General features: G+C 38.1%; 1 long non-coding RNA gene across 1 annotated transcript in view; it reads right to left on the minus strand.

Moving 5' to 3' along the window:
- Window positions 1-380: 380 nt before the first annotated feature.
- The window catches only part of LOC145518641 (uncharacterized), a 198,587-nt gene continuing 175,600 nt past the window's right edge, over window positions 381-23,367 (minus strand). Inside the window, exons 4-5 of the long non-coding RNA XR_014063071.1 lie at window positions 1,607-1,790; window positions 381-431 (exon numbers count right to left, since the gene is read on the minus strand). This is a non-coding gene — a long non-coding RNA (uncharacterized LOC145518641). The remainder of the gene's footprint in view (window positions 432-1,606; window positions 1,791-23,367) is intronic.

Raw genomic sequence — 23,367 nt, forward strand, 5'->3', positions numbered from 1 at the left:
GCCTCTCACAGGAGAGTAGTATTCGTGACTGCATTTTCTCAACTCTGCTCAACAGAGAAAACACCATGTGAGGGGTCGGGAAGCCTCCCTTATATTTCTGGGGATCACCTGGTGAGACAGAATGGAGGCTGGTCCATTCCAGGATGTCAATGGAGGCCTGATCATGGAAGACAATTAGTCGCAAAGGTTAAAGCAGTGCCAGGTAATAAAAGAAGTGTGTTGAGTTTTAGACCTGTTATTAAGTTGAAAGGTAAATGAACAAGGGGCTTTACTGAGATACTCAAAGGTCAGGGAGGCCTGGAGTTGCCAAGGTACCCACAGCAAAGAAAGATGGTGATGCAACATTTGGGGAACAAGCTGAAAATTCAGAACAGAATTACCTATTGCACTGTAAGGCTCTTCCTCTTAAAATAGTCCTATTAAACTTATATCTGAAAACAGAAAATAATTATGTTGAAAATTAATGAAATCTAAACATAATAACATAACTAAGTTCTTGGTATAACATACTCTAAAGGGTTATCATGTGATTCAGATAACCATAGTAGATTCTTACATAAGTAGTGAAATGGAAAGCTAAGATCTATACAGCCAATTACCACATTAAGCAGAATGACTACCTGACAAGCATAAAAATATCACTGATTCAGCATTTATAAAACTTGTAGGCGGGACTTCCCTGGAGGTCCAGTGGTTAAGACTCCACCTTTCAATTCAGGGGTGTGAGTTCAATCCCTGGTTGGGGAGCAAAAATTCCACATGCCTCATGGCCAAAGAAACCAAAACATAAAACAGAAGCAATATTGTAACAAATTCAATAAAGACTTTAAAAATGGTTCATCTCAAAAAAATAAATGAGTAGCCCTAGGTGAATTTGGCCCTTGATTTACTTATCAGTAAAATGAGAATTTGTAAACTTATACCTTCTTTTATTACTATAAAAGTAGTAATATATAAAAGCAGTCCATGGGGTCACAAAGAGTTGTACACGACTTAGCGACTGAACAACAACAAAATCATCCAGTCTATTGTACTTTGTTATGGCAGCCCTAACAAATTAAAGCAATATGTTATATATATCTTTTGGAGAAAGGAATGCCAACCCCCTCCAGTATTCTTGCTTGGAGAATTGCATGGACAGAGGAGCATGGTGGGCTACAGTCCATGGGGTCACACACATCGGCACATACAGATCTATTTTATACTGTAAAAGTTCTACAATATTCCATTTTATAGATATGATATAATTGATTTTATAACAAGTGAAAATATTGGTTATAATTTGCCTTTACTTTTAGTGACTAAGTCATCAAATCTTCTCTAGAGAAACAAAACACTATGGAGCCTCAATATTTTTATACACAATAACCAGTACAGAATAAAATGTTAACAGAGGTAGCAGAAGAGAGCACCAAATTCATGAAAACGAAGATAAAAACATGGAGACAAAAGATTCCTATTTCTGATCATGAAGTGTCCCTACTACAGCATAGTCTTTAAAGTCTCAAACAACTTGAAAATTGGAGAAAAAACTTTTCAGACACTGAATAATAGCAGCAAAGGCCTATTATTTGAAAAACAATGGAAACAATGAAGCATGCCTTACAATTGCCCTGTCTTTTTTCTTGAAATCAGTCTCTGGTGTTTGATGAAGGAAGGAGGACTCCGAGTTCAGGGATGTCATTAGACAGAACAGACAGGTGATGAATTCAGGAAGGCTCAAAAAGCTAGAATTTGCCATTCAGAGTTCCACAGAGGAAGGAGCTAAGCAGAGAAAGAGCTCCACACATCTGTAAAAGAAACACCTTGAGTCATTTGTTGAATGCAATCTCTTTTCTCTGGGGGAAAACTCGAAGAATCCAGGCAAATAACAATATTAGGAAAAGCAAATTACTGGGAACTGCATCAGTCAAACAATTTCCCAGGCTTATGCATACCTGAGAATCTCCTGAGTTTTACCACCAGCCAAAGTAGAGAACCTCCTTTGGAAACACAGGTATTCAGTAAAGATTTTGGAAAAGTAAAACATAACTGATAGGACTTATATAACTCTCAAGGAAACAATACTCTAAAAGTTCTCTTTAAGAAATAAATAAAATATAAACTAGATTCTTTCACATAACACTAAACTTAGTTCAATTCAGTCACTCATTTGTGTCCAACTCTTTGCAAATCCATGGACTGCAGCATGCCAGGCTTCCCTGTCCGTCACCAGCTCCCAGAGCTTACTGAAACTCAAGTCCATTCAGTTGGTGATGCCATCCAACCATCTCATCCTTTGTCCTCCCCTTCTCCTCCTGCCTTCAATCTTTCCCAGCATCAGGGTATTTGCCAATGAGTCAGTTACTCACATCAGGTGGCCAAAGTATTGGAGCTTTAGCTTCAGTATCTGTCCTTCCAATGAATATTCAGGACTGATTTCCTCTTATATATCCATCTATATATATATACACAGATATATATGATTGAAATAAACTTTAAGACTTAAATAAATGAAGGGTCATACCATGTTCATGGATAAGAAGACTCAATATGGTAAAGATCTGAATTCTCTCTATTTTGACCTAAAGTTTCAAAACAATTGCTTCAACATCTTAATTTGTTTTTTCAGTAAAAATTAACAAGCTAATTCTAAAATGTATGTGAAAGTATAATGGTCCAAAAATATCCAAAATACTTTTAAAGATGACGTAAAGTTTGAAACTTTCTTAATCTGATTAAAAATTTCATTTATACAAATTTTAAAAATACATTTAATTATGAAATATTTAAACCTTTCTACTGAGGTTAAGAATTAAACAAGCAGACACGCTATCACCATTTCTATTCAGTATTATACCAGAAGTTCTAAAGGCAGAGCAATAAAGCAAGAAAACTACAATGTAGTATTGGTATCCTAATTAAACAGATTAAGGAAATAGAGTGAAAGTCTAGAATAGACCCACATATACATTATCCCTTAATATGTAACCATGTGATGTGTAAACGTGTTGAACAAAGAATAATCTTTCCAATAAAATTTATTAGATCAATTGAATAATCATGGAAGTGATTAATCACACTTGTATTCAATGTAGATCATAGATCAAATGTAAAATGATAAAAGATTCTACAAAATAACAAAGACTGTTTCCCTCATGGCCTTTGAGTAAGCAAAAAAGCTTTCAAATAGAATATAAAAGAACTGGCTATAAAGCATACATTTGATAATTTAACTTATTAACATTCAGAACTCTTGTTTATTAAAAAAGACTACAAAGAAAGTAAAAAGCCTTTCAATAAGGTCTTACAAGCCTTACAATAAGGGAATGTAATATAGACACACATACATGTACACACACATACTAAAAAAAAAAAGAAAAAAACCAGACATTTTACATTATCAAATGTATTAGTTTTATACTTCATTGTACTTAGTTGAATGTCCTGATTAAGAAGACTCCACTGTCTTGAACATTATCAAACACATGATCAATGCTTATGAACTATCTTTTGTATAAATTACATATCTAGTTTTATTTTTCCTTATAACTAAATTATTGTCCCAACACCATTTTTTCAACAATTTCATCCATTTTTTTTAACTGCTTAGCAATATCGTCATCATATGCTCTCTTCCCATATGTATTAGAAATGCTTTGTGGACTTTAAAAAATTTACACCTTTTGTTTACTGCTCCACACCTTTAAAAATGCAAGTGATACTGAAATAATCCAGTTACATTTCAGGACTTATTTTTACATCTCAAGTAGGCTATGCCTCTATATTTTCAGTTACATCAAGGCTGTGATTCATGTAGAAAAAAACGTTTACAAAAAAGAAAGTACTGGGGAGCTTTGTTCACAACGTAAGCTACTCTATACGTGAGGTCTAAAACTGTTCCAAGCATATACCCTAATCTCCTCATTAATAAAATAATCTCAAGGACCTCTGGAAAGGTTATTTTGAGTTATGTACATAAAGAATCCACCTACAATGCAGGAGACCCCGGTTCGATTCCTAGGTTGGGAAGATCCCCTGGAGGAGGGCATGGCAACCCATTCCAGTACTCTTGCCTGGAGAATCCCATGGACAGAGGAGCCTGGCAGGCTGCAGTCCCTGGGGTCACAAAATGTTGGACATGTCTGAGTGACTAAACACACATATATATATATGCTTAAATAACTTTTTAGTCATAGAAATGTGCAGCATCCAATCAATAAAAGCTCAGCTTTTAACAATGGAAATGGGGAGTGAGGTCAGGGGTGTAGGATACTTTTCATTCCACTCACTAAAAGAAAAAGTACATAACAAAACATTTCAGTAAAGCTCACTTGACCTTCCAATTGAATCACAGAATGAACAGACATAAATCAAGGCTGACAAGGTTGAGTCTCCTCAAGAGCTTTGAAAATAATAATATATCATTCCATAACAATATAACATCCATCCTCCCCACGTTCTTTCTCATTTTGTTGGCAAAAAGAACCTCTCTTGAAAAACAAACATTCATTATACTAGATGAATGTAACTTTTATGCCAGAAAAAAAAAAAAAAGAGTATCAGATTCCTATTAAAGGGAAGATGGTTTTATACAAGGACTTGCCAGAAAAAGACTTAGAGATGAATTATGTTGAAGCTCCCTCTGCTCCTTTAATGAAGATTCTAGTATGGAGCCAGATGTTTTATTGGGGAAGGGAATCAAGAGAAACATAGTTTTGTGAAACATAGATAGTTGAGTCCTGCCACCCAACTGAACATTGAAGCTGAAATTACAGTGATTCACAAATGCACATAATTGCCTGGAATATTCATCTTTTTCCCAGAAAAGAGGCCTTTTCCTTCTTCCTTTGTAAAATAAAGATCAGACTTGTGAGAATTTAGATCTTGTCCTTGTGGCAGAAACAATTAATGCTAGTAGTTCTCCTAATATGCGTTCCCTTCCCTTTTTCTTAACAGAATTTTAATCTTATTTAGGATGGCACGAAGTCAGCTTAAAAGCAAAGAGACAAGAAACACACCCACAAAGAGCTACTGTCCCTTGAAACAGGAAGTGCCCATGGGACACAGCCATGACGTGTAGGTAGAAGTACAGGGAAGTACTTTTAGCAAAGCTCTTTACGGGGACAACAGATGGCGTGAACCTCTTACCTCCTTCCTCCCTTTTCTCCTCCCTCCGTCATCCCTCTCTTCTTTGCTCTGTATCTATCTATCTATCTATCCATCCATCCTTCCATAGACCGCTCCTTCTACTTTCTTCTTCACAGGAAGAGTACGCATGGTATGATGCTGGAAGTAGCTGTGATTCTACTTTTTTGATTTTTAGCCATCTTTCTTGAAAGTGACTTATCCTGGTAAGAGGCCTGGGAATGCCTTCTCTACTTCTGGTGTGAACTTCTAGCGCCTTTGTATTTTTTAGGCTGTTTTGACAAGTAGTTGTTTTCAGAGAAGGCTGACATAACACTGAGTCTTCAGCTGCTATCAAAGTGATAACAGCTTGTTCTGAAGCTTCTGCTTTCTAGGGTTTCCAGATTATAAAGCTACTAGTTTGAGCTTGCCACATGTGGAAAAGGAAGCATTCATGTGAAAGCATCTCTAAATATATTCAAATTGCTGCAGCTTCTATAGTTTAGAATTGTACATGCACAGTCTACAGGGAAAGGGGGATGGAGGATGGTGGCCATGCTCTGAGTTTAGTTTGCTATTTGGAGCTGGACAAGCCACTTAGCCTTCATTTCTCCCCCTATAAAATGGAAACTCGTAAAAGCAGGTACCCTTCATCATTTTCCAAGTAGTGGAAGCATATACTAGACAAAATTTAGTTACATGATAAGCAGTGTGAGATATTTAATGAGTCTCTAGGCTATGTTTAGTTCTAGTCTAGCCCTTGGGCTTTTGAAAGTTTCATCAATGTAAATTCTTCCAAGAAAAGTTTACATGAATCATTCAAAACTCATCACTGACATTTGTGTTCTCTTTTCTTTCTTGAAGTGAGCCTAGCATAAATTATATTCATCTGAAATGTTTATAATTTTTATCTTTTTTTCTGAAACATAAGTTTCAGAAGGAGAACAAAGATATCTGTGCCACTATACTCGGTTCCTTCTGTCTCCAACTGTGTTTTGCACGTGTCTCCTTGGTAGACTAAACACATCAAATGTGAAGTGGATCCTGGAGGTTCAGACAAACATATGCAGTGCTTGTGTGCTCATACACGCACACATAATTACCCTTTTTTTTAATCAAGAAGTATTAAAATAATCAAACTACTCAGAGGTACTCTTTTGAGAATGCCAAACATGTTAGAGTTATTGATCTGATAGTATGTATGAGGTTATTATTCTAAGCTCTGGAAATAAAGTAGTAATCGAACCATAGTCCCTTCTGTTATAGAGCTTACATTCTAGGTGGTGGAAATAACTAAATAAATACTAACATAAGGTAGTGAAAACATCCACAAAGACAGTAACACAGAACAAGAAGGTAGAGAACAAAGTGCTATTTTAGGTAGCAGGGTCATGGAAACCTTTCCTGTGAAATGACATTTGGGCAGAGACTTCACTGAAGTCAGGAAGTGAGCCATGTGAATTTAGATAGCCAGGGACACAATGTCCTAGGAAAAGGGAACAGAAGGTGAGAAAGCAGGCATTTCTGAAACATTTGAATAAGGTTTACAGGACTGGATCAGAGTGAATGATGAAGAGCAGCAGGAAACAAAGCCAAAGAATACCAAGAGGAAGACCTTAGGGAGCCACGCTGACCACAGTAAAAGCTTCTTGCTCTGTTGGAACTGGAACCATCCGAGAACATAAGGCACCCAGTGTGTGTCATAAAACAACAGATACTATGAATTAGAAGTAAACAACATGTATTATATTACCTCATTTTTCTGATACTTAATCTGTAACATCTCTGCTGAGACATAAAATGTCAATGAAATCACCCCCGCTAAGATTTTCCATTAGATTCTTATATGTTATTTTTTGTCAAAACACTATTTCCCATTTGCAAATGAAATCTGTTTTCCTCAACTCTTCACCATTATGTTTCCACTGTATTCACAGCACACTCTTTTTTCTAATAAAAACCATTCATGTATTTTCTCCCTGGTAAATCTCTAAAATATCTACTGGGTCTTGACCTGACATAGGATTGAATCTTCTGATTATTCTCCTCAGGTCCGTTTTTATCCTTGTGTAAGTCTGGTGACCAGAACCAAATGCAATATTCATTTCTATCCATCTTTATTTATTGCTATTATTCACATTAGTTCAAGGCAGTTTATTTCCCAACATTTGAAATAATGTCATGCTTTCTCCTCGAGTAAACCTATTTTCCTTACATCAGTTGCTTTCAACTTGATGGCTCATGAGAAGCTTGGCAGGTTGGCATTTGGTTCCTCTGCTCTAAGTCAGCAGCAAGCAACCTTTGAGCTGGAGTCAAACAGTACCTACAGCAATTAGAGAGAAGGTCTTACTATTTTCCAACATAGGGCGCTCTTTTCATTATTTTTCTTCCCCTCCTCATTGTTTTCCTTTTCTTTTTCTTCCTTATTATAGCCATCACTTTCACTTTATTTCTCTTATGTCCTTCCATTTACTTCTCATCTTGGAACTCTGATGAAAGTAATTAATACTCAGGAACACTTACAGATATTTCCTGGTCTTGTTAGAGACCAGAACTATATTCCAACTATGCAGAAAAGCTGACATTCAATTGGATTACACACTTGCCATGGCTCTAAGAAGGAATCTTAATATCTAAAACTCCACTTGTAGAGATTCTTCCTTTGGCTTAAATCTAAAGATAACACAGTAGTCACATGGTCGAACTGAAAAGAATCAGAGATTTTACTCAGTGTCAAACTTAACTAATAATTTCCAAGGATACAATCAGGAGATACAGGGAGAGCGAAGATAGGTCTGAGATCCTTCACATAATTCCTCTGTCCTTCCCCATTTGGATGCACCCAGTTTTTGTCAAGATCTGAGAAGTCTCCAGCCCAAATGTAATTCCTAAGGTCTTTAATAAATATGTGTGTGTGTGTGTGTGTGTGTGTGGTTTATCATTACACAAAATTAGCTGTTTCAAGCATGAAATCTTTCCATTTTTGTCTCATATAACTACAAAGTTGGGCTTCCCAGGTGGCTCAGTGGTAATGAATCCGTCTGCCAATGCAGGAGACGTGGTTTGACTCCTGGGTCAGAAAGATCCCCTGGAGAAGGAAATGGCAACCCATTTCAGTATTCTTGCCTGGGAAATCTCAGGGAGGGAGGAGCCTGACAGGCTATAGTCCATGGGGTACAAAAGAGCCAGACATGACTTAGCAACTGGACAACAACAACTGCTACAAAGTTGATGATATTTTCCAGAAGGTCATGCTACCCAAATTCAGTTTTTTTTAATCATAATTTTTTTGCTTTTCCCCACATTTATTGAGAAATAATTGACTATTTTTTTCTACTCATCTGATCCTTGGGTTTGGAAAAATAAAATATACAAACCTGTACATTTAATTTTATGAATAAATGGAAGTATCATACACAGCATAAAATACACTTTATAAAAGTGTATTGAAAACAAAAGAAGCCTGTCTGTTAATTTAACGGTATGGTTTTCATTAATTTGGATCACAGGGATGACAAATTCAAGTTACTGCGTATTGTAACTGGAAGTTAACCCCTCTCACCGCTTTCACTCACCCACTCCCACCTCACCCGTCTTCCTCTCCTGTTTGTCCTCTGCATCTATGACTCTATTTCTGTTGATATGTTTTCTCATTTGTTTTGTTTTTCACACTCCACATATAAGTGAAATCATATATTTGTACTTTACTATCTGACTTATTTCATTTAGCAGAATACCCTGCAGATCTATTCCCATTGTCACAAATGTTGAGACTTCATTCATTTTATGTCTGAGTAATATCTCATTGGATACTTACACCACATCTTCCTTATCTGTTCATAAGGCTGCTTCCATATCCTGCCTACTGTAAATATTCTGGAACAAATTAGGGGTGCATGTATCTTTTCAAATTAGTGTTTTGTTTTCTTCAGAAAAATACCCAGAAATGGACTTGCTAGATCATATGTGTCTATTTTATAATTTTTTGAGGAATCTCCAGACTGCACCAGTTTGGATCATCAACTCCAGTGCATGAAGGTTCCCTCTTTCTACATCCTCACCAACACTTGCTGTTTGTTGTCTTTTGATAATAGCCGACCTGACAGATGGGAGGTGATAACCATTGTGATTGTGATTGTATTTCCCTAATGATTAGTGATGTTGAACCTTTTTTCATGTGTCTGTTTCCCATCTGTATGTTTTCCTTGGGAACATGTCTATTTCAGGTTCTTTGCCATTTTTTAATTGAGTTGTTCTCTATTCTTCTTCTAGAACCCAATAATGTGAATGTTAGCATGCTTGAGGTTGTTCTAGAGGTCTCTTAAAATGTTTTCATTTTTCTAAATTCTTTTTTTTTTCTCTTTTCTGTTCAGCTCGAGTGATTTTCACTAGTCTGTCTTTCAGTTTGCTGACCCATTCTTCTTATCATCTAATGTACTATTGATTGAGTGTATTTTTTATTTCAATTATTGTATTCTTCAATACAACTGTATTTTCTAACTCCTTGTTAATCTTCTCACTATGTTCATCCATTCAATTCTCAAGTTCATGAGCTTCTTTATGATCATTACTTTGAAATATTTATCAAGCAGATTGATTATCTCCCCTTTGCTTAGTTCTTCTTCTGGAATTTACCATGTTCCCTCATTTGGAACATGTTCTTTTGTCATATTTAGGCAAAATCTCTCTCCTGTTTTTATTTCTATGTGTTAGGCAGGCTGTCTACATTTCACCATCTGGGAGAAGTGGCCTTATATAAGAGTTTTCCTATAGAGCCCAGCAGCACACTCCCCTCTGTTCACCAGAGCTGTATGCTCTGGGCTTCCCCGCTATGGGCTGCATGGGCCTTCCTGTTGTGGCAGGGCTGACAACAGTGGGCACACTGGTAGGTGGGGCTGGTCTTCAGCCTGTCTGGTTGTCGGGCCCTGCTGCCGGCAGAAGCTACTGGCCATTGGTGAGTGGGACTGGCTCCTGGCATCGCTGAATCTTTGGCTTGGGAAGTCCTAGGGCTGGTACTCTCTCATGGGTGGGCTGGGTGGTACTGGGGTGGCTGGTGGCAGGGCTTATGGAATCCCAGGGCTTGTACCAATCTACTCGTGGGCAAAGCCTGGTTCTAGAATCATTGGCAGTATGGCTGAGGTGTCTCAAGGCAGTTGGCTTTGGGACCCAGGGGATCCTGAAGCTGGTATGGGCCAGTGGTGGGCAGGGCCTAGTCCCAGGCCAGCTGGTTACAGGGAACAGAGGGTTAGGGGCTAGTGTTGACCTCCTGATGCACAGAGCCAGGTTCTGGACCCACTAGGGGCAGTGCTTGGTCCCAGAACAACTGGCTGACTGTTCAGAAGGGGATTCAGCTAAAGCCGGCCCACTGATGGGCATGACTGGATCCCCATGTGACTGGCTGCTTGGCCTGTGGGTTCCTGGCATCGGTATCAATTGACTAGTTGAAGAGTAAGCCCCCAGCACTAACAGGCTAGAGGGAGGACTCCAAAATGATGACGATAAGCCATCATGTCGTGGTACAGCCAGCTCCCAATGTCTCAATTCAAACACCATCAGTATTAGCAAAGCAATATAAAATATTTTACTGAAAAACAGACACAAGCTGGATTTCAAAGATCACTGCAATTTAGTGACTCTTCTATTTCTTACGGAAGTAAAGTGTACACTCACCATGCAATTAATACTTCTAGATATCACTCTTATCTGTTTTATTCAGTGTAAATTGACTTTTTCATTTCTCTGTTCCAAACAGATTTATCAGATTTAAGTTCTCAGAATTTGGTAATTTCTCAGCCAAGCGTCTTTCCACACATTTTTCATTTAAAGTGTAGCTAATTTTATTAGCTGTAAATAGGAATTTATTGCTTTAAGTAATATTTGAGAAAAATATTGAATCCTTCAATCTATTAGAGGCATACCCTTCTACTCCCTCTTCCCTCTGGATTGATTTTAGTACAAATAGTATTCAGTTCAGTTCAGTTCAGTCGCTCAGTTGTGTCTGACTCTTTGTGACCCCATGGACTGCAGCATTCTAGGCTGTGCTGTCCATCAGCAACTCCTGGAGCTTGCTCAAACTCATGTCCATTGAGTTGGTGATGCCATCCAACCATCTCACCCTCTGCCATCCCCTACTCCTTCTGCCTTCAATTTTTCCTAGCATCAGAGTCTTTTCCAATGAGTCAGTTCTTCGCATCAGGTGGCCAAAGAATTGGAGTTTCAGCTTCAGCATCAGTCTTCCCAATGAATATTCAGGACTGATTTCCTTTAGGATTGCATGGTTTGATCTCCTTGCAGTCCAAGGGACTCTCAAGAGTCTTCTTCAACACCACAGTTCAAAAGCATCAATTTTTCAGTGCTCAGCTTTCTTTATAGTCCAACTCTCATATCCATACATAACTACAGGAAAAACTATAGCTTTGACTATATGGACCTTTGTTGGCAAAGTAATATCTCTGCTGTTTAAATATGCTGTCTAGGTTGGTCATAGCTTTTCTTCCAAGGAGCAAGCGTCTTTTTTATTTCACAGCTGCACTCACCATTTGCAGTGATTTTGGAGCCCCCCCAAAATAAAATCTCTCCTGGTTTTCTTTGTTTCCCCATCTATTTGCCACGAAGTGATGCCATGATCTTAGTTTTCTGAATGTTGAGTTTTAAGCCAACTGTTTCTTTTTTTTAATATAAATTTATCTATTTTAATTGGAGGCTAATTACTTTACAATATTGTAGTGGTTTTGCCGTACATCGACATGCATCTGCCTGGTATACATGTGTTCCCCATCCTGAACCCCCCCCCTACCTCCCTCCCCTTCCCATCCCTCTGGGTTATCCCAGTTAAGCCAACTTTTTCACTCTCCTCTTTCACTTTCATCAAGAGGCTCTTTATTTCTTCTTCACTTTCAGCCAAAAGGGTGGTGTCATCTGCGTATCTGAGGTTATTGATATTTCTCCCAGCAGTCTTGATTCCAGCTTGTGCTTCAGATAGCCTGGCGTTTCAAATGATGTACTCTGCATATAAGTTAAATAAGCAGCGTGACAGTATACAGCCTTAACAGACTCCTTTCCCAATTTGGAACCAGTCTGTTGTTCCATGTCCAATTCTAACTGTTGCTTCCTGACCTGCATACAGATTTCTCAGGAGGCACTTCAGGTGGTTTGGTATTCCCATCTCTTGAATAATTTTCCACAGTTTGTTGTGATCCACACTGTCAAAGGCTTTGGCATAGTCAATAAAGCAGAGTACAAAATGAAGCACGGCAAAGGCTAACAGAGTTTTGCCATGAGGATGCACTGGTCATAGCAAACACCCTCTTCCAATAACACAAGAGAAGACTCTACACATGGACATCACTAGATGGTCAATACTGAAATCAGATTGATTATATTCTTTGCAGCCAAAGACGGAGAAGCTCTATACAGTTAGCAAAAAAATAAGACCGGGACCTGACTGTGGCTCAGATCATGAACTCCTTATTGCCAAATTCAGACTTAAACTGAAGAAAGTAGGGAAAACCACTCGACCATTCAGGTATGACCTAAATCAAATCCCTTACGATTATACAGTGAAAGTGACAAATAGATTCAAGCAATTAGATTCGATAGACAGAGTGCCTGTAGAACTCTGGATGGAGGTTCGTGACATTGTACAGGAGGCGGTGATCAAAACCATCTCCAAGAAAAAGAAATGCAAAAAGGCCAAATGGTTGCCTGAGGAGACCTTACAAACACAGGACAACAGAAGAGAAGTGAAAGGCAAAGGAGAAAAGGAAAGATATACCCATCTGAATGCGGAGTTCCAAAGAACAGCAAGGAGAGATAAGAAAGCCTTTCTCAGTGATTATTGCAAAGAAATAGAGGGAACCAACAGAATGGGAAAGACTAGAGATCTCTTCAAGAAAATGAGAGATACCAAGGGAACATTTCATGCAAAGATGGGCACAATAAAGGACAGAAACGGTATGGACCTAACAGAAGCATAAGATATTAAGAAGATGTGGCAAGAATATACATAAGAACTATACAGAAAAGATCTTCATGACCCAGATAACCACAATGGTGCGATCACTCACCTAGAGCCAGACATCCTGGAATGCAAAGTCAAGTGGGCCTTAGGAAGCATCACTATGAACAAAGCTAGTGGAGATGATGGAATTCCAGTTGAGTTATTTCAAATCCTAAAAGATGATGCTGTGAAAGTGCTGCACTCAATATGCCAGCACATTTGGAAAACTCAGCAGTGGCCACAGGACTGGAAAAGGTCAGTTTTCATTCCAACCCCAAAGAAAGGCAATGCCAAAGAATGTTCAAATTACCGCACAATTGCACCAATCTCACAGGCTAGTAAAATAATGCTCAAAATTCTCCAAGCCAGGCTTCAACGGTACGTGAACCGTGAACTTCCCAATGTTCAAGCTGGATTTAGAAAAGGCAGAGGAACCAGAAATCAAATTACCAACATCTGTTGGATCATTGAAAAAGTAAGAGAGTTCCAGAAATACATCTACTTCAGCTTTATTGACTACACCAAAGCCTTTGACAAACAGTATTAATGGGATTATTAATTGCAAGATACTACTTAACTTTGAATAAAGACAGTAATAAACAATGGTGACAAGTTGAAAAAACCGGCTTCAGAAAGAATTTGCATATATAAGTTTAGGTGATAAACATATTTTGTTTGATCACTCTAGTCTTTTTGATGAAACATGTTATCTATTTTCTAAGATCTACTGATTAACTAGGACCAATGAACTAGAAACTAAATACTAAATAGCAAATATGGATTGACTACTGCATAGCATGGATAGTATTTACCAGAGATATTGTGAGCACAGTAATCCCAGAGGGTGAGAGATCTTTAATACTAGTTAATTTTATTAAGCTGCATAACTTTTCAGGCATATGGCAGTTATTTTGTAATTATTTTACTTTTGAATTTTTGAAAACCTTGATTTAGAGGGCTTTTTTCCTTCCCAAGGACTGCTACTGCCTCCTCTTCCTTATCAGCAATCAGTGAGGATAGAATGTAGCATAACTCTTCAATTACTTGACTTTTAAAGAGTCTACAATTCAAAGTTGTCAGTTTAAAATTTTTCATGAAAGTAGGACCAATTAAGAGGATGCCATAATGTTTTTTCATACATGTTTTCAGCAAATGGCTAAGAATAAAAATCTAAAACTAAACTAAAATCTTAGAGTATTTAATTACCTGTGAATATAAAATTTGTAGAAAAACATATTATCCAAATTTGTGTGTGTGTGTGTGTCTTATAGAAAAGAATGCTGGGGGAAAAAAGCTGTATTTTCTTAAGAACATAACCGGCCGAAAAAGGAATATTAGGAATGTAATTGGAAAAAGCTCAAAGTTCATATTCTACCCCACACCATTGAATCTAAATAAGTCAATGTGTACAGTGTGGCAAATTAAGCAAACGACAAAGAGTAATTTTCTATGAAATAGGGGACTATTAACAAACAGAATATGCCATCAGCATTAAGGTTCCAGAAACACTATTTGAAGTAATTTACAGGTTGGCCAATGATTACATTTTTCATTCTCATTTGTACTCAAGAGGGTTATTTTTTAATTAAAACAACACACAGAGCCCAATTCAGTTTGACATATAGTAGATGAAATTAAAAGTTGGCCAAGTTGTTTCTATTTGCTCAGTTGGTTTGGACTGTCTGCCCCTTCTTTCTCAGTTTTTCATGAAATCTGAGCTACAGGAGATTTACTGTGTTAACAGTGTTCAGTGTAAAGGAGAAAAGCGGAAAGGTGTTGTTTCTGTTTACCTGGGTTTTTATACCGCTGAGGAATTTTGTTACATTCACATAAATTGATATAAGAGCTGTATATACACTGCTTGTACCTAAAACCAGCTTGGCCGTTTTATTTATCTAGAAAACAAAGCCAAATGCTCCCTTGTGTCACACACTGTAAAGTTATGTTCCTATAAGATGGTTTTTTTATTCATCAAATGTCAAATCCTGCCAAATATCAGACAATCCAGACAATCTTCCAGGCATTGGGGATAAAATAATGGAAAAAATAGACAAAGATCTCTGCCCTTGGGTAGCTTACATTCCAGTTGGGGGAAATAAACAAGGAGCAGACTGAATTAGTGAACTGTATATAATGTTAGAGAGTGGTGAGCTTGTAGAAAAAAACTAAAAAAAGAAGGGGAAAAAGCTAACAGGAGAAATGCAATTTTACATAACAGGTTAATAGCAGGTTGATAACTTATCAGAAGATAAAACCATAACATCTTTTGGCTCCTGTTGCTGTTTAGAGTGCTCTTCCAGTCTCTGTGTGTGTGTGTGTGCTCAGTCATGTCCGACTCTTTGCAACCTTATGGACCCACCAGACTCCTCTGTCCATGGAATTTTCCAGGCAAAAATACTGGAGTGGGTAGCCATTCCCTTCTCCAGGGCATCTTCCCAATCCAGGGATCAAACACATGTCTCCTGTATCTCCTGCAGTGGCAGACAGATTCTCTACCACTGAGCCCACCTGGGAAGCCCGTTCTTTCAGTCTAACTTTTGTCATAACTGATCCAAACTTGTTTACAACTGCTGTAGAGGGTATGAGTTACACTCCACAACAACATACAGGGCTGTAAATGGTTACAACTATTAAAGAAAGGCAATGCCAAAGAATGCTCAAACTACCGCACAATTGCACTCATCTCACACGCTAGTAAAGTAATGCTCAAAATTCTCCAAGCCAGGCTTCAGCAACACGTGAACTGTGAACTTCCAGATGTTCAAGCTGGATTTAGAAAAGGCAGAGGAACCAGAGATCAAATTGCCAACATCCGCCCGATCATCGAAAAAGCAAGAGAGTTCCAGAAAAACATCTATTTCTGCTTTATTCACTATGCCAAAGCCTTTGACTGTGTGGATCACAATAAACTGTGGAAAATTCTGAAAGAGATGGGAATACCAGACCATCTGACCTGTCTCTTGAGAAACCTGTATGCAGGTCAGGAAGCAACAGTTAGAACTGGACATAGAACAACAGACTGGTTCCAAATAGGAAAAGGAGTACATCAAGGCTGTATATTGTCACCCTGCTTAGTTAACTTATATGCAGAGTACATCATGAGAAACGCTGGGCTGTAAGAAACACAAGCTGGAATCCAGATTGCCGGGAGAAATATCAGTAACCTCAGATATGCAGATGACACCACCCTTATGGCAGAAAGTGAAGAAGAACTAAAGAGCCTCTTAATGAAAGTGAAAGAGGAGAGTGAAAAAGTTGGCTTAAAGCTAAATGTAGAAAACTAAGATCATGGCATCTGGTCCCATCACTTCATGGGAAATAGATGGGGAAACAGTGGAAACAGTGTCAGACTTTATTTTTTGGGGCTCCAAAATCACTGCTGATGGTGATTGCAGCCATGAAATGAAAAGATGTTTACTCCTTGGAAGGTATGACCAACCTAGATAGCATATTTAAAAGCAGAGACATTATTTTGCCAACAAAGGTCCGTCTAGTCAAGGCTATGGTTTTTCCAGTGGTCAAGTATGGATGTGAGAGTTGGAAGGTGAAGAAAGCTGAGCGCCGCAGAATTGATGCTTTTGAATTGTGGTGTTGGAGAAGACTCTTGAGAGTCCCTTGGACTGCAAGGAGAGCCAACCAGTCCATCCTAAAGGAAATCAGTCCTGGGTGTTCATTGGAAGGACTGATGTTGAAGCTGAAACTCCAATAATACTTTGGCCACCTCATGCGAAGAGTTGACTCATTGGAAAAGACCCTAATGCTGGGAAGGATTGGGGGCAGGAGGAGAAGGGGACGCCAAAGGATGAGATGGCTGGATGGCATCACCGACTCGATGGACATGGGTTTGGGTAAACTCCAGGAGTTGGTGATGGACAGGGAGGCCTGGCGTGCTGTGATTCATGGGGTCGCCAAGAGTCGGACATGACTGAGCGACTGAACTGACTGATTTTCAAAAATGAATTTTCCACATGTCAGAAATTTGCTATTCAGTTTCCATGATTTGGATTTTCTTGACTCCCAAAGACTGGATAAGAACTTACTTTGGGTTCAACCTGGTGTTTGTTTCTCATTGGCCACAAATGTACTCAATCTCTAGCCCAAATATAGCTTGAAGATCCTCAGCAGAAGGGTTACTGTCAGCTCTTACCCTACACGGTCTATACACCTTTTCACTTTGAAAGGCGTTTTAGTGCTGAGAGGAGGAGTCGTGCCAATAGTTTTATTCTTTGGACCTGCCTCAAACCCCATCCATCTCCTCAAGGGGAGCCTTCCCTAGCCTCTAAGTTTCTGTCACTTCTCCATAACCCCTCACCTCTCAGGGGTTCCTACCCACCGTACACTCATGGAGGCTCTTACTCCCTGGAAGAAATGGCATGGAAGGAGCTGTTGACACCCGCCAGCTATATCCCTTCTCCCCTCCCACAGCGTGCTTCTTTACTCTCTTATGTAAAAGGTCATGGGTGCTTCCTGATGAATTATCCCTGCGTGGATTAATTCAATTTAAGGACCCTAGTTATCCCTGGGGTGCAGTACTGAATATACATCTCATTGGATCATCACAGAAACTGAAAGGCAGACTGGACAGGGAAGTACCAGCTTACTTGATGGTTGTGGAAATGAGGTAAGTAGACAGAGGGTAAGGTGAGAGATGGAGCCAGAACCAAAACCCACGTCTTCTAGGTTTATCATTCAAACTCTTAACCACTGCACACAGAGATAAAGAAATATTCAATCACACAAAGCGTATTCACCAGTCCAAATTTCTTTGACTTTTTTTTCTTTCCATTTGTTTGTTTGCCATTCTTCCACTCTGGATGTAAGTTATTTCTGAACTTATCAATGTGATCTCCTTGGCCACCATAGAGGCACCTATGGCTAAATAGCTCTACATTTTTAAACATTACAGAATAATAATCCCTCTCCTGTTCACTGAACTTTCGCATGTACCGTAGCACCTTTTCTTCCATGATTTTCCCATACATGACATGCCCCTTCATGTAAAGAAACTATAATTGTTTCTTCCAAGAAGAGACAAATTAATGATTATATTTAACTGTACCAGCATTTCCCAAACTATACTCTCTGGATAACATTGCTCTTCAATAAAACAAATAGGTTCTTTGATACAGTGAAAGTGAAAGTCGCTCAGTCATGTCCGACTCTTTGCAACTCCATGGACTATACAGTCCATGAAATTTTCCAGGCCAAAATACTGGAGTGGGTAGCTTTCCCTTGTCCAAGGGATCTTCCCAACCCAGGGATCAAACCCAGGTCGGCCGCATTGCAGGCAGATTCTTTACCAGCTAAGCCACAAGGGAAGCCCTCTTTGATAAAATGTAGTTGAAAATACTTGGTTAAACAAATTTCATTGAGGGCTCTCATTATAAGATCCTCAATATGTTCCATGTTAATATGGATAAGTCTCTCTGAGGGGGGGAAATGCAGGAAGAATGTCCCCAATTTTTTGTCAATAGAATATTTTGGCAGAATATCAACCAACATTGTCTAAGACAGTCCATGGAATTCTCCAGGCCAGAATATTGAAGTGGGAAGCCTTTCCCTTCTCCAGGGGATCTTCCCAACCCAGGGGTTGAACCCAGGTCTCCCACATGGCAGGCAGATTCTTTACCAGATGAGCCACCAGGGAAGCCCAAGAATACTGGAGTTGGGTAGCCTATCCCTTCTCCAGGAGATCTTCCTGACTCAGGAATTGAACTGGGGTCTCCTGCATTGCAGGAGGATTCTTTACCAACTAAGCTATCAGGGAAGCTCCTGATACTAGAGTCCAAAGAATATAGTTTGATAGGAGCCATCGTGGACTTCTCAGTAAGACATTTGTTGTTACCTACCCAAGAATCCTCATCATAGCTTAATGCTGAGAGGCCACATTTTATACACATCATGTAATTTGGTCCTCTACGGATCAAATGAGGAAGCTTAAGCTTAAAGACATTAAGTGGGTTTCTGAATCTAGCAGTATGACAGATTAGGTATGCTAAAGGAACTGTCTACTTAAAATAGCTAAACTTACAGATAAATTAAGTTTAAAATATATTATTGAGTTGACACAAAATAAGAAATCCACAGAACCCTGGGAGGTAAGCCAATGTCAACATAGGTTTTGATATGAATGTTTCTAGCAACACTCTAGAGACCTTAAAGCTTCTTTGGATGATTTTGTTGGTTCCAACATAGGTAGGAAATTCAACAGAAAAATTCATGAATAAAGCTGGGAAAGCAAAGAGACCTATCCTCAACTTTAGCATAAAAAAATAATAAAGCCTCACGCAAAAAGAGACAGAAAGGTTAAGTTGCCATTTGGATTCTTTAGTGCTGGACAGAGAGATTAGAAATAATCCCTGAGAATCATATTTATATGCGAAGCCTCACACAGGGTTGCAGTCTAAATCTATGGTTAGCATTGTCATTGTTGTTGTTTAGTTGCTAAGTTGTGTCTGACACTTTTGCTACCCCATGGACTGTAACCCATCAGGCTTCTCTGTCCATGGGATTCTCCAGACAAGAATACTGTAGTGGGTTGCCATTTCCTTCTCCAGGGGATCTTCCTGACCCAAGGATCCTGCGTTGCAAGCGGATTCTTTTTCGCTGAGCCACCAGTAAAGTCCCATGGTTACCATTCTGGTTTGAAAAACTTCAAATATAGAACTTTGGTCAAAGTGGTCTCAGTTGGTAATGATTATAGGTGTTTGGCAGAAACAAATGCAAGTTCTCTTTGGAGGAACTCAAAGTTCATTCAGGCTTAGAACAGAGTTCCAAGTAAAACGGCATTTTAAGGTGATAAATCATAAAACAGATCAAGATAAAAGTCATCATGAAGAGGATCCAGCAGAAATAAGGGGCAGTATGTACAAAATAACAAATGCTTTGGATGGTGGAAGTAGGGGAGAAATCCAGAGTACAGTCAATAGACTGAAAATATGAAGGGAGATCAAGACAAAAAAAAGCAACAGAAGTTCTAAAATGCTTGTATCATAGTTCACAGGAAGATAACAAAATGGAGAAGGAATATCTAAAGATAAAACGCTTGAAATTTTCCAGACTGTTGGAAAAACACCAGAATTGAGATCTAAATGCAACTGTTTTAGATCTAAATGCTGATATCTTTCAAAAAGTCTGGCATATTCCAAGCCAGATGAATAAAAAGAAATTCAAACCTTGACACATTAAAGTGAAGCTGAAAAGTACCAAAGAAAACCATAAAACCCTAAAAAAAAAATTCTGGAAAAAAAAAAAAGACCAATTATCTAACACCCTGAAGAATACCCGTCAACTGTCTTCTAGCTCCCTTTTAGCCTTCAGACAATATGAGAGAAAGGAAAGTCAATCTACAGTCTCAAGTACTAAGTAAAACATCTTTCAAGAGGAAATACGAAATCAGGACTTCCCTGTAGCTCAAATGGTAAAGAATCCGCCTGCAATGCAGGAGACCAGCGTTCGATCCCTGGGTCAGGAAGATCCTCTGGAGAAGGGAATGGCAATCCACTCCAGTATTCTTGCCTGGAGAATTCTATGGACAGAGAAGCCTGGTGGGCCGCAGTTCATGGGGTTGCAAAGAGTCGGACACGACTGAGCGACTAACAATTATGAAACACATGCCAAAAGTGAAAGGATGTGCTTTAAACAGATGAACCCAAGTAGAAGGTCGATATTTAATAAATGAATGGTGAACAAAGGTAATGATAAATATCTAGACACAACTCAACACATATGGACTGAAATACTATAATAATGCCAACTTTGTGTGTAGAGAGGAAGAGATTCTAAACAAAGAATCAGACATGACTAAATCAACTTAGCACACACACACACATACCTGTGCATAGCAATAAGCAAACCCAGCACCCACATCTGGTATTATTTAAATATCATTTTTCACTGGCAGGCAGTTTCTTTACCACTAGCACCACCTGGGAAGCCCATCAGAGAGACACCTATAGTCAAAGATGGTAGGCTCTCTTCCTGTAATAATGAGGCAATAAACCCAACCATCTTTGACTATAGGTGTACCATGGGAGATCACAGCATAGCTCAAGAGATTTTAGAAGAATTTATAATAAAATTTGGTCATGTTGAGTGTCTGAGGGAGGATTTAAGGATTTGATTTGATTAGGACTGAATATTGTTAGGAAGCAGGAAAACTCTATGAATATGTATCTTTACGAATTTTATCTAAGAGGCAGGAGAAATGAAATGGGGCTAAATCCGTAATTAGTACAGAAGCAGGAGATACTAGTGTTAATCAGACAAGAGAATTACTTCGTTTCTTTTTTTTTTTTTCCGGTTTGGACAATGCTTTTGTTTGTGCTGCAACGTGATTAATAGAGTTCTTGTTTGTGTCTTTTCCATCATGGTCACATCTAGACCTTTATATGATGTTCATGTTCTCTGGAACTGTTTACATTTCACAGGAGAACACTGTAACCCAGCTGTGAGTCCAGGCCAGCTACTAGAAGCACCAAAGCCTATCTCATTGCCAGGCTAGCTTGCAGATATAAGGGAATGCTTTTTTCTATTTTCCAACAATAACTGTAAGTTGACTAAATTTACTAAGTGAAAGACAAAGTTTATTAAACATCTCAAATTTTATACTGTTTATAAGAGAATTAAAGCAAATGAATGCAGATAATTTAAACTCAAATGATGGAAAATAAATACCAAGTAAATTCTAGCCAGAAAGGAAAAATGTGAAATATATTAATATTTTACAAAATAGACTTTAAAACCATTATTAGAGAAAAGCAATTCATAGTATAATCATAAAAAGTTCAATTTATCTTAAGGACATCACAGTTCTAAATATTTATTTATTTAACTCCATAGCATCACATATGTAAACCAAAAATTGAAAGATAATGGAAAAATATAAAAATCCACAATCCTGTTAGGAAATTTTTAAATAGTGTTGTTGGAAATGTTCAAATATTTACCAAATTGAATACAACAGTATCAAAAATTACTATGTGCCCATCACCAAGCTTTCTCCTGAAGTTTACTGCCTATGTGTACCTCTTTTTGGGGATATATCTGTTTTTATTCTTTGTAAATTATCCAATGTGTTGTTAGAGTCTCCCTAATATTCATTTCACTCTTTGCACACATGTAAAGCAGTTTAGACAGAATTAACTGTCCAAGGGGATTAACAGGAGCCAGTTACAGCAATTCTATCCCTCTTGTGACAATAATTGATTCAGGTGACACAGATTTAAACCAATCAGTACTTGGTAGTCTCCTGTGCAGCATTAATTCATGGATATTTTAGTCAGTACAAAGCTCAGGACTTTTGTGTAAAGACATGTTGAGTAAAGAATTGGGTCACCCCAGATACTCTTGGCAATCATTGAACCCATGAGAAAAGCCAACCCAAAGTCTGGGATCATGAAAAATCAGAAGAAAAGTAGTCAGAGCCTAGTAAAATTGGATCAGAGGAGAATTTATGTTGAACTTCTCGTTATTTAACCCAGTTTGGGTCCGTTCTTGTGTTTGCAATGCCAAAAATGATAAAGCAGTTATTCCTTTTCTTCCTGTTTTGAAAGTTTGTTAAAATGTATTTGTTTTGGCTGTGTAAATTTGTCTGAATATCTTGATGTTAATTCTGTTATGTACGTTACAATGCATTTTTTAAGTTTGCTATTTATCTTTTAACCTAATCTATGGAATTTTTCTTTTCACATATGAGAGTCAGATCCATGATTTTGGGGTCAAAAAAGTTTACAATTTCCAAAATCCTCATTAAAAAGAAGAAAAATTATAAAATTAATTTAAAAACATGAAAGTAAATCTTTCAGATGAGAAAAGAAATTACAAAGACTAGAAATATAGAACAGATGATAAATACTATAAGTATCCCAAACTTCTGATGATTTTGTCATGTATCAAAGATTTTGTAACACTTTCTATAGAGAGGATAAAAGTTAATATAGTCATTTCTATAGTTTTATTACCATTTATCTTTTATTATTATTAAATTGGAGATATATGAAACTTGAGACTTTACCCACAAATGTACTCAAATGCTTGCAGCATTGTTACAAATTTGAGGGGCTCTACAAGCATAGGAATAGTGATAAAATTTTATATCACTGAATTCCCAAGGGAAAATTTTTTGAAATGTGTGTTGTATTCATAAGTGTAATACTGCATTAATAAGTACATTTCCAACAGGAGAGACTTCCATTTTTGACTAGCCATTGAGTAAAAGAAAATCCTATATAAATTTTTTGTATCTGCTCTGTGGAAGAATT

This window comes from Giraffa tippelskirchi, chromosome 8 (assembly GCF_054371585.1).
Source record: "Giraffa tippelskirchi isolate mGirTip1 chromosome 8, T2T-mGirTip1v1.2.pri, whole genome shotgun sequence".
Taxonomy (NCBI): Eukaryota; Metazoa; Chordata; class Mammalia; order Artiodactyla; family Giraffidae; genus Giraffa; species Giraffa tippelskirchi.